Here is an 11,034-nt window from a genome sequence, read left to right as displayed (position 1 = left end):
TGTAAACGAGTAGCCTAGTAGTTAATATGAAAAATAGAGCATAGTTGCTCAATCTTTCTTTCGTTTAGGGTGTTTTTGTAACCCCAAGAGAACACATATGGAACCAAATGGACCCCAACGTGATTCGCCTATAATAAACGTCAGAAAAGATCAGCATTTATTTAATGTTCTCCTCCTTCTGTTGGTGTGAATATAAAAAAAATATGGTTTATGCATTTTCCTCCATCAGGTGGGGTCACAGAAAAATATTTGGAGGTCCGGTAACTTATGCTCTAAGAGTCTCAACAGTTATAAGTGACTGCTCACTGCTGTTTAATCCAGCTGAAGAGGCAATTCATTGACCACAATTTTGCACAATTTTAACATCCCAGATAGATCAAATTATTAATCTATCTGGGATGAGAGAAAGAACTTAGACTTCCTTCCGGTGGCATGGACTGAACGCAGCTCGCGTCGTGTCGCAGCAAACCCTCGAATATTATCATTATTCTAAACCCATAAAGAACAAAAAAACTAAGTTGACTTCTCGACGTTTATCAGCTCCTTTTTTTTTGTAAGCAGATTCGTTCAAAACAATCTAATCGTTCTTGAACAAACACATGTCCACGCGTGCCCAAACAAAGTTCACAATGGAGAACGCTGAAATAGCGACGCTCATGAGAACAATTGTACGAGAAGAACTGGCTACAGGACTCGAATCCAATCTAAAACCGATCAAGGATAATCTAAACAAAATCCAGCTAAAAGTAACATCATGCCTGGACAAGATTGATTCTCTCGAAACGGCTGCCAATGCGACGGATCAAAGGCTGACACAACTAGAAGCGGAGAACAAAGCACTATTTGAGGAAGTTAAATCATTAAAACAGAAGACGGAATCGCTCGAGGATTACAGCAGGAAATTAAACGTGAGGATCTACGGGATAGCAGAAGGAACCGAACAAGGCAACCCGACATTGTTTGTAAATGGAATGCTGAGCGAGCTTTTTGGCCACGATATAGGTCCTCCTCACTTGGTCAATATCGCTCACCGCATCGGAGCAAACAAAGGCAAGACGCGATGCCTAATCGCCAAATGTAACAGCTCTGATGTAAGACAGAGGGTTGTGCGTCTCGCCGGTGGGAAAGCCAGAGAACCAGGCGGGCTGCAGTATAATGGACAAAAAATCAGCATCGTCCGTGATGCCACAGCAGAACAACGCAAGCAGCAAGCCTCTTTTGACGAGCTCAGATCACTCTTACGCAAGACCGATCTACGTTACGGGGTGGCTCACCCAGCTAAGCTGCTCATTACCTTCAAGGATAAGACCCACTCCTTCACCGAAGCTTCAGAGGCAATGGACTTCTACACAACCGAGATCAAGCCCACGCTGGACGCGGGGCCAAACTCATCATCAGCCTCCACCTAAGACGAGACTGCCTACTACTGTATATACATATCATACAGAACACAGGTATGCCTATGGCCGCGCTGTACACACTGTTCAGCTGAAATAGTGTAAACATTGAGAAAAACGTGGCCACATGGACTTGGAGTAACATAAAAACCTCTTCTGTTTGGATTTGCTTATGGGTTTAGAAAAACGAACTTTTTTTTTTCTTTCTAATTTCTTCCTTTTTTTATAATTCTATTTTTTCTCAATTAATGTTATCATTATTATTATTATTACTATTATTATTATTTGGTTAACTTTTTTTTTTTTTGTATTAGTTTCTTATGGTTTACTTTCATTTATTTTTGTGTGATTATTATGATTAATATTATTAGTGATAGTTTGGTGGTAACTGTTAGGTGAATGATTATTGCTAGTATTTTTACTCGCTCTAAAATGTATCATTTGCATCTATTACCATTAGTGCTACAATGGATGTTGTTGCTATCATCAAGATGAATGGGGACGATAATATCACCCATAGCATTACTTCTTTTACCCCTGTTTATCACTGATGCTATCATCATTAGTAGATTATGTTTAATACATAATTTGTTTTAGTTACTTATAGTTTATATACTCATTTATTTATTTTTGTTATTATCATTATAATTAATGTTATCAATGACAGTATTAGTGGCAGCTATGATAGTTGAATTATTATTTCTGGAATTTTTTACTTCCTATCTTTAATACCACTAGTGCGGCTTTGGACGGTGTTGTTGGCATCATGGTTAGTGAGGACGATAATATCACCCAGGGCACTATTTTCCTTATCTAATATAATTTATCATAAACTAAAGAAAGAAAGGAGAAAAAAAAAGAAAATTCTCTCCCTCTGTTTCCCTTTAAAAAATGTTTGTTTTTCCTCTTGGTAAAACAGATAGTTAATAACACAGGGAGACCAGTAGAGGGAGCTGTTTGACCAGCCAACATGTCACAACTCTGCAATAGGCAGAGAATGGGAGGTAGGAAGGTGGCTGTGTGGAATAAGAATACTAAGGTATTCTATCCACGTGACCGTCTTCGGGGGGGGAGGGTGGTGGGAGGTTTTTGGGTTGACGCCAGACCAGGGAAGAGTTACATGATGTTTATATATTATTTCTGTATTTTATTTCTTTTTTTGATTCTATATCACGACATTTTAATGCAAATAGAAACCCCCTTGTTACTGTGTCATGAATAATTCCAAGATATATATAATAATAATTGCCAAAGCAAAATTAAACTTACAGAATATATTATGGCAAAAATAAATGTACTCTCATGGAATGTGCAGGGAATAAACAAGAACATTAAATATAGTAGTTGTCTTGAATATCTTGACAGAAAAAGGATTGATATAGCTCTACTACAAGAAACTCACATAATGTCACAAGACTTGGAAAAATTAGAAAATAATAGATACATGGTTGTTTCCTCATCATCCGCTACTAATAAAACAAAAGGAGTAATAATTCTAATATCTAGAAAACTTAAATTTAACTCTATTGAGAAAGGAAACGATTCAGATGGCAGAATTACTTATGTAAAAGGTATTCTAGGTGACAAAGAGATACTGCTGTTATCAGCATATGCCCCCAACACCTATGACTCTGCTTTTTATGCTCAACTAACAATAGTCTTACAAAAATACTCAGATTGTGGGATTATTTTTGGTGCAGACATGAATACAGTTTTATCACCAGACTTGGATAAATCAGGTCCTACTATAGTTAACTCATCTACTACAGCATTTAAAAATCTGGTGTCAAATCATTCATTGATCGATGTGTGGAGAAATCATGACCCAAGTTTAAAACAATACACCTTCTTTTCAAATAGACATAAAACATTTTCAAGAATAGATTATATACTAATATCTGCTAATATTTTTCGTTGTGTCAAAAAGACGGACATTATTAATATGTCCCTATCAGATCACCATGCCAATCTGTGTGCATTCATAATTGAAAATTGTCCAAAACGTGCTACTAGATGGAAATTTAATTTAACATTACTGCAGGATCCATCATTCTGTGAGCAATTTAGATCGGACTTCAGCCCTTTCATTAATATCAATAAAAATAGCGTTACAGATGTAAGATTTTTATGGGATGCAACTAAAGGGTTTATCCGGAATAATACAATATCATTTGCCTCAGCACGTAATAAAGCCCATCACCAAGAAATATCCAGATTAGAAAGTAGACACTCCTTGCTAACCGCAGAACAACAAAACAACTATGATCAAGAAAGAGAAAGGAAGCTTTGGAAAGTGAAGTCCGAACTAAATGCTCTAATGGCACAGAAAGCAGAGTTTCTAGCTCACAGAGCAAGGCAAACTGAGTATCTGAATGGAAATAATCCAAGCTTTGTATTGACTAGGAAAATCCAATATAATGAACAGAAAGCAGAGATTATATCAATCCAAAATAAAGAAGGAGTGATGATAAACGATCCGGTCAAAATAAATCTTGAATTTAAACTTTTTTATCAACAATTGTTTTCATCTGAAGCTCAATTCTCAAAAACTGATTTAGACGCCTTTTTCGAAGACTTGGATCTACCAAAACTAACAGAACAACAAATAACTTTAATGGACTCTCCCTTTACCCTGGAGGAACTATACGATGCACTGAAAGAAATGAAACATGGGAAATCACCAGGTTTCGACGGTATCCCACCGGAGCTGTACTTGACCTTTTGGGAAGAATTGGGCCCAATACTACTTGAGATGTTCCAACAAGCCTTTATGAAGGGGAGTTTTAATAGAGACATAAGTACTGCAATTATCACTCTGATACAGAAAAAAGGAAAAGATGGAAACATATGCGCTAACTATCGCCCACTGTCACTTCTTAATGGAGACTTAAAACTATATGCCAAGGTCCTCGCTCGACGTTTAGAGACGATACTGCCAATAATGGTCCACCCAGACCAAACAGGATTTGTTAAACAAAGATTTGCATCAGACAATCTAAGACGACTTTTACATATTATTGACAAGGCTCCTAAAACATCACCATGTGCAGTGTTGTCTCTCGACGCCGAAAAGGCCTTTGATAGGCTGGAATGGGGGTACTTATGGCACACCTTGAAGAATATGGCATTTGGGGACACTTTTATAAATATGCTCAAAATTTTATATCATAATCCAACGGCCATGGTTATTACATCTAATCAGGTTTCCACACCCTTCCCCATTAGACGTGGCGTCAGACAGGGATGTCCCGCCTCCGCACTATTATTTGCGTTATCTCTTGAACCCTTAGCCCAAAAAATTCGAAATTGTGCGGAAATAAGACCCATAACAGTAAACAACACTCACCATAACATTTCTCTGTACGCAGACGATCTGTTATTATTCCTAGACAATACACCACGGTCCCTACCTGTAGTCCTAGAGACCATTAAAAAATTTAGCTTCATTTCAGGTTACAAGATCAATTTAAATAAATCCATTTTACTCCCGCTAAATACAGCAACAAGTATTTCCCAGTTACACACAGAAATACCAGTGGGTTCTTGTTTCAGATATTTAGGTATAGATATATACCCATCGATTGATAGAATGGTGTCAAAAAATTACAAAAGTCTTAAGAAGGCAATATCTGACGAGCTAAACCGTTGGTCACTATTATTAATTCCATTCTCAGTCAGGCTCTCAGTGGTTAAGACCCATATTCTCCCCAAGATCAATTTTCTGGTAAGCATGATTCATTTACCACCACCCCCAGGATTTTGGGAGAAGCTACAGGGGCGTATATTCAAATTTATATGGCGTGAACAGCATCCACGAATTAGTAACACTACTCTCCAAAACAGTAGGAAGGCAGGAGGGCTATCGGTTCCTAATCTTGAACAATATTATTTCTCCTTTATGCTTAGGCCGTTACTAAGATGGTTCAATAATGATTCTGAAGTACCATGGGTAAATATGGAGAAGCACATTGTATCTCCATATACATTCAAAGATATTCTCTTTTCTGGTCTGTCTCAAGGCCTTTGCCAGACTAAATTTGGCCCAATTATAGCACATTCAATCCATGTTTGGAAATATATTGCCGAAATGGGACAGTGGGACACAAAATGGCACATAGATACCCCTATTTTTGATAACAACTCCTTACTGTTGGGTGGGGAACCAGTTACATTTCCCAATTGGCAAAGACGAGGTATTCACAAACTATCCGACATATTCAGTGAATATGGTCTTAGATCCTTTCAAGAGCTCAAACAAATCTATAATGTCCCAAGTACATCCTTCTTTTTTTATTTACAGTTGCGCACTGCAATGCGCACATATGGGGTCCCATGGAATGAACCTTTACTAATCCATCCCTTGATGCGTATAATTAGAGGCATAAATGTCAAAAGTGGCTTTGTTTCTGGGATATATAATAAAATACAAGAAAAAATAAACAAAATTACAGGTAATATCACTGTCTGGAACATAGATTTAAAAGACTATAATGCCCGCATAAATTGGCAGAATGTATGGGATAATATTCCGTTAACTTCCCGTAATTATAATAACCAACTAACCCATTACAAACTTATACAAAGATTTTATCTGTCACCCAGGAAACTCTGCCAAATCCAACTTTCACAAAGTCCTCTATGTTCTCTATGTCCGCAAAGAGCCATGGGAACATATGTACATATGATGTGGGAATGTCCAGGAGTACTAGCTTTTTGGGCCAAGGTTGCACTATTTCTCACTGATATAACAGAGATAAATATACCTTGTCTGCCACACATTTTATTATTAAATGATGATTCATCTCTAGGATTAACACCTCAAAAAAAGAGAGTGTTTTTGGCTGGTTTAACGGCAGCAAAGAAAATGCTTGTAATGAGATGGAAACCACCTCATAATCTCAATATTCACTGTTGGAAGTTGTCCTTCTACGAAGTCTTGAGATTAGAGGCATCTAGTGCTAGAGCACAGGGCGCAAGGACAGAATCGATTCAAATATTGCTCACTGCGGCCCAGAAGGTTAAATCAGTACTCCACCAGGCTGAAACACATACTGACATCTGAGACTAAACAAAAATAATGTCTTATTTATTTATTTTTTCTGTTCTCTGCTGTTGTGTTTTTTTGTTTGTTTTTGTTTTGTTTTTATTTAGTTATTTCTGTTTTTCCCTTCCACTCACTCTGTAACAAGATTAGAGGGTATCTAACAAACACAATTATGATTTACTTTTGTCTTTCACTTCATTGCATTATCAAAAAAACAAAAAAAAAACTGTATTATTTAAATTGTATTATCTACATGTATACATCATGGTTTTACCGTTCCTATAATGTCTGTGCGAACCCGGGGGTCTGGTAGGGGGGTAAAGAAGGGACATGGGCTGATTAGCAGCCTCAGGATCAGAGGTAACGACTGTCACAACTGCCAACAGGCAGACTATACAGTACACAATAACAGACAATCTATGTACTGAAAAGACACTTTCGTATGCTATTGTGAAAAAATGTATGATCTGCTTGTCCACACAGCAATGTGATGTAATGTCTGTCACCTCTGAAAGCTTGTTTTAAAAAGAAAATAAAAAGTTGGTCACAAAAAAATTATTAATCCACTGTGCTGACTAATACACCATGACATATAGGAGTACAAAAACGTTGCATTGTGAATACAAACATAAAGAAATAAGCCAACAATAACAGGTACTATATTGTTATCGCACTTTATTTTTATAGGCCCCATGCCCTAGTAGTCATTCATTTGTGAAAGACAGACATAATTAGTGGCATGAGCAACATTTTCGATTAAGTACTACGCCTTTTTGTACCTAGTACTTTGTAGATTGTGATTATTACAAAACATACATAACCACTTCAGCCCTATATAAATTTCGGCCATTTGATAATAGCAATCTACAAGCTCACAATGTGTTGCGATGTGACGCATTGTGAGTTTGTAGATCTGCCATTTTCAAAGGATTTTTATACATTTTAACCCCATGTAACCCAACTCCCTGTCGACTTTCTCCTTTTTGCTGACGAAGTCCCAGGTGAAGAGGCCCCAGAGGAATGGGTGAAGAAACATCAAGAATCCCTAAGGACCATGTATGACCATGTCCGACAACAACTAGATGCCAAAGCGGAACAAAGGAACCAAAAACATAACCAGCAAGTGACTGATCCTGGTCTCGAAGAGGGTCAACTCGTCTACAGGAGGAATCGCCAGGTCAGAGGGAGGAATAAGATCCAGGACCTCTGGCATTCCTGCCTTTATCGAGTGGTGAACAGACCCCAGGACCAAGGGCAAGTGTACACCATCACCCCTGTCCACCAGGTTGGCCCTGCTCTGCGAGTACACCGGACTGAGCTGCCAAGCACACCCGAGAGAGAGGGACCCGAGGCCCAGCCGGCAAATCCAGTACGTGTTGTCCAGGACTGCACGTTCCCAGTTGCTACCACAAGTGACTCTGAAGACTCCATAATTCTGGTCCTTGAGGACAATGGGAGAAGAGGCCCAGGGGTACGAGCACCAGAAATGGAGAATAAGGAGAACCTTTCGCTACCTGGCAGTCCGGGACAAGACCAGGAAAGTGGCCCAGAAGCAACGGAGAGCTCAGACGAAAACCTAGCCCCAACAACTGTCACCAGCACAGTGGGGGAGAATACGTGGCTGTTAGTCTCAGTACCAAGTGGTCAGGTTACTCCGTTGGTACATCGTCGGGGCGACGATGCAATTTGGGGGGGGGGAATGTAGTCAGTGGGACTGGGAACCGGTGCGATTAGTGGCACCGCCCCTTTAAGAGCAGTATATGAGTCAGCTGGACAGGCAGAGTGTCAGACTGCGTTTGTCTAGGTTCCCTGCCCACTTCCTTGTTCACGGCGGGTCGTTTGTATGTGTGCTCATAGCGTCGAGGTAAGCCTTGTTTTAATGACTTGTTTTAGCGTTACCTGTTTTTAGTTTTAAGTCAACACTCTACAGGTTATTTATATACATGTTTATCTTTTCTTTGTTAGAGGACCTGCGTCAAAACGCCGAACTAGAGCCCTGTTAGTGTGTGTGTGTGTGTGCGTTTACACACGGGTCTAGAGGTAGGCTGTCTTTTTGTGTTGCAACAGTACAACTCGTTTTATGAATGAAATGAATGAGTTCTCACGCTGATGTATTTTGTCATGCAGGCGGTACTAGGACCGAGCCGACTGTTTGCACTGCTTTGCATCGACAACCTGGGCATTCCCTCACATGTTAACAGGGTATGTGTTGCTTTTATAAGCCCTGTTGATTACATTGAATGCATTTTACTGGTACTTGTGTACTGGGTGGATTATTGTAGATGTTTGGTTGATGCCAAAGTAGTAGTCAGAGTGTGATTCTGATTGCAACCAGGCATCAGCAGAACATCTATAGCACCAGAGTAGGGCGTGAGACTAATTCAATGTTTTGTTTTTATTACAGATTGTGCCTGTGTACTGTTGACCGCTGTTATTTTAACCTTTTTGTTTTTATGCTTTATGTTGCTACCTTTTTATTATTATTTGAGCACTGCTAGTGAGAGTGCTACAGCCCCTGCGGCTTTAAACGTAGAAACAAACTGTCCAACCACAGGTTTAATTCAGCTACGGCCTGAGACAGATACTTGGCTAATAGTTATACTGCAGATTGGCACTTAATTGATTGCTGTCTCCTTTGTGGTGTTCATGGCTTTTGGCTTTTTTGAGTGTACATTTGCAGTGATCTTTAATGCCAAATTACACATGGCTCTAAGTGTTTATATCTTGCTGATTTGCAGTGTTTAACTTGTGTGTGTGTGCAGACTTCAATAAGTAGGCCTACATTTCAGTGCAACTATTTGGCCAAGCTGTTATGTCTCTTTAGTAGCCCTATGCACTTTACTGGTTGACATGTGGAACTAGTTTTTAATCATTAAACCTAACAATACATTGTACTTTATCAATTGTGAATAAATCTATTTTTGCATTCCAAACCGACCATTATTTGTTCACTCAAACTGAACGCTTACCTTTGGGGAAGTTAACTGGATATAATAACATGTACCTCGGGTCTCCCACACTGTAATTGGGAGTGGCGTAGTCACACTGTGTATAAAGGAGTACTTGGTGACTCCATCTGGTTACACTGGGGTAAACAGTCCTTCCTCTGTCCTGCTGTGGGGGATGGGTGGGGGAGGGGGAGCTTGATGCTATCTGTTTAATGTATTAAAATTAAAAGTTAATTTAGATATTATGAATCAATGAATTCAGTGCTAACATTTAATGTAAACATACAAACAGGACAATGGTGAAACAGTAAGCGAATGTGACCTGGGGCCTGTTCCTCAAAAGGGAATTAGAGTTTAAGCCTGGCTTTAACACCTATCCTGGCTTAATTTAGCCAGGATTAAGGCTGAATCGGTTCCTCAAAAGCTGAATTAGCTTGAAGATTAGTTTAGCCAGTTCACCCTGGCTAAGTTTAGCCATGACCCGATTCCTCAAAAGAGAATTGAAGCAATCCTACCTTAGTTACCATGGCAATTTAGCTGTGAAGTTAGCCTGGTCAGGAGCAGGCTAACAGCCAAGCTTCCTTAATCCAGTGCCTTGTTCTTCAAGTTTTTCCACAGTTAATTCAACACATGTGTTTGAATTTGGACTCATTTTAATGACCTTGCATTCAAATAAAATGAAATAAATACAATAAGATATAATCAAATTAATTATATTACTGAAATAGTGTGACCATGAATCATAATTGTTTCACAATGACTTGTGATATGTCATTGTCACTCTGTTAACACTATAGTTCATATTGTTGTCCCCGTCGCGGTCACCCCCCGCCCCCCACCCCGTGCGTACCGTCGCGGTCAACCCCCGTCCCCGGGCGTCCCGTTGCCCACCCGACCCCCGTTCCGTCGCAAACACACACACACACACACACACACACACACACACACACACACACACACACACACACACACACACACACACTTTGCCACGCTTTTCCCCTGGATCTATTTATTGCGGTCGCGTTTCCTTTATTGCTTCATACATTTTACTTCCTTGTATGATTTCATGAGCTGCTGCAGTGCTGCTGTACAGCCACAGAGAGGAACGCCGCTCTGGTTTTGGACTCCATGATTGGTCAAGTTCAAGGATTCTGCTATCGACTTTCATGGTCTTTTATAGAAATATGTGAAGCTTGGCTTCATTATCCTGGCTCGACACAGCCTGGCTTGACAAGGCCTAGCTCGACAAAGTCGCTCCTTTACAGCCTGGCTTTGCTTTGAGGAACGGAATAAACAAGGCTTATATGGACCCGACTTTGTCAAGTCTGGATTTGGCTTAAGTCCAGGCTTAGTTTATTCACCTTTTGAGGAACAGGCAAGGTGTGGCAAGGAGTTACTTTTGTTGTTAATAAATGTACGACTACGCCACCTTGATGATGGTTGTATCAAAGAATAGAATGAATAACCTTTATATAAATCGGGTTCCCCAAAAACAGTTTAGAACAATGACCTGAGACATGAGTGTCCCCCAAACACATGGAAGTTTATTTAGGTTTAGACAGAATAGTATTTCGGTTTCATAATACATACTTATTAAATTCCTATTTAAAATCAACAAAACCTTCAATAATAGTTAACGTACAGC

Source organism: Gymnoscopelus microlampas (genome assembly GCF_963454915.1).
Source record: "Gymnoscopelus microlampas genome assembly, chromosome: 1".
Taxonomy (NCBI): Eukaryota; Metazoa; Chordata; class Actinopteri; order Myctophiformes; family Myctophidae; genus Gymnoscopelus; species Gymnoscopelus microlampas.
This window is presented reverse-complemented; position numbering follows the sequence as displayed.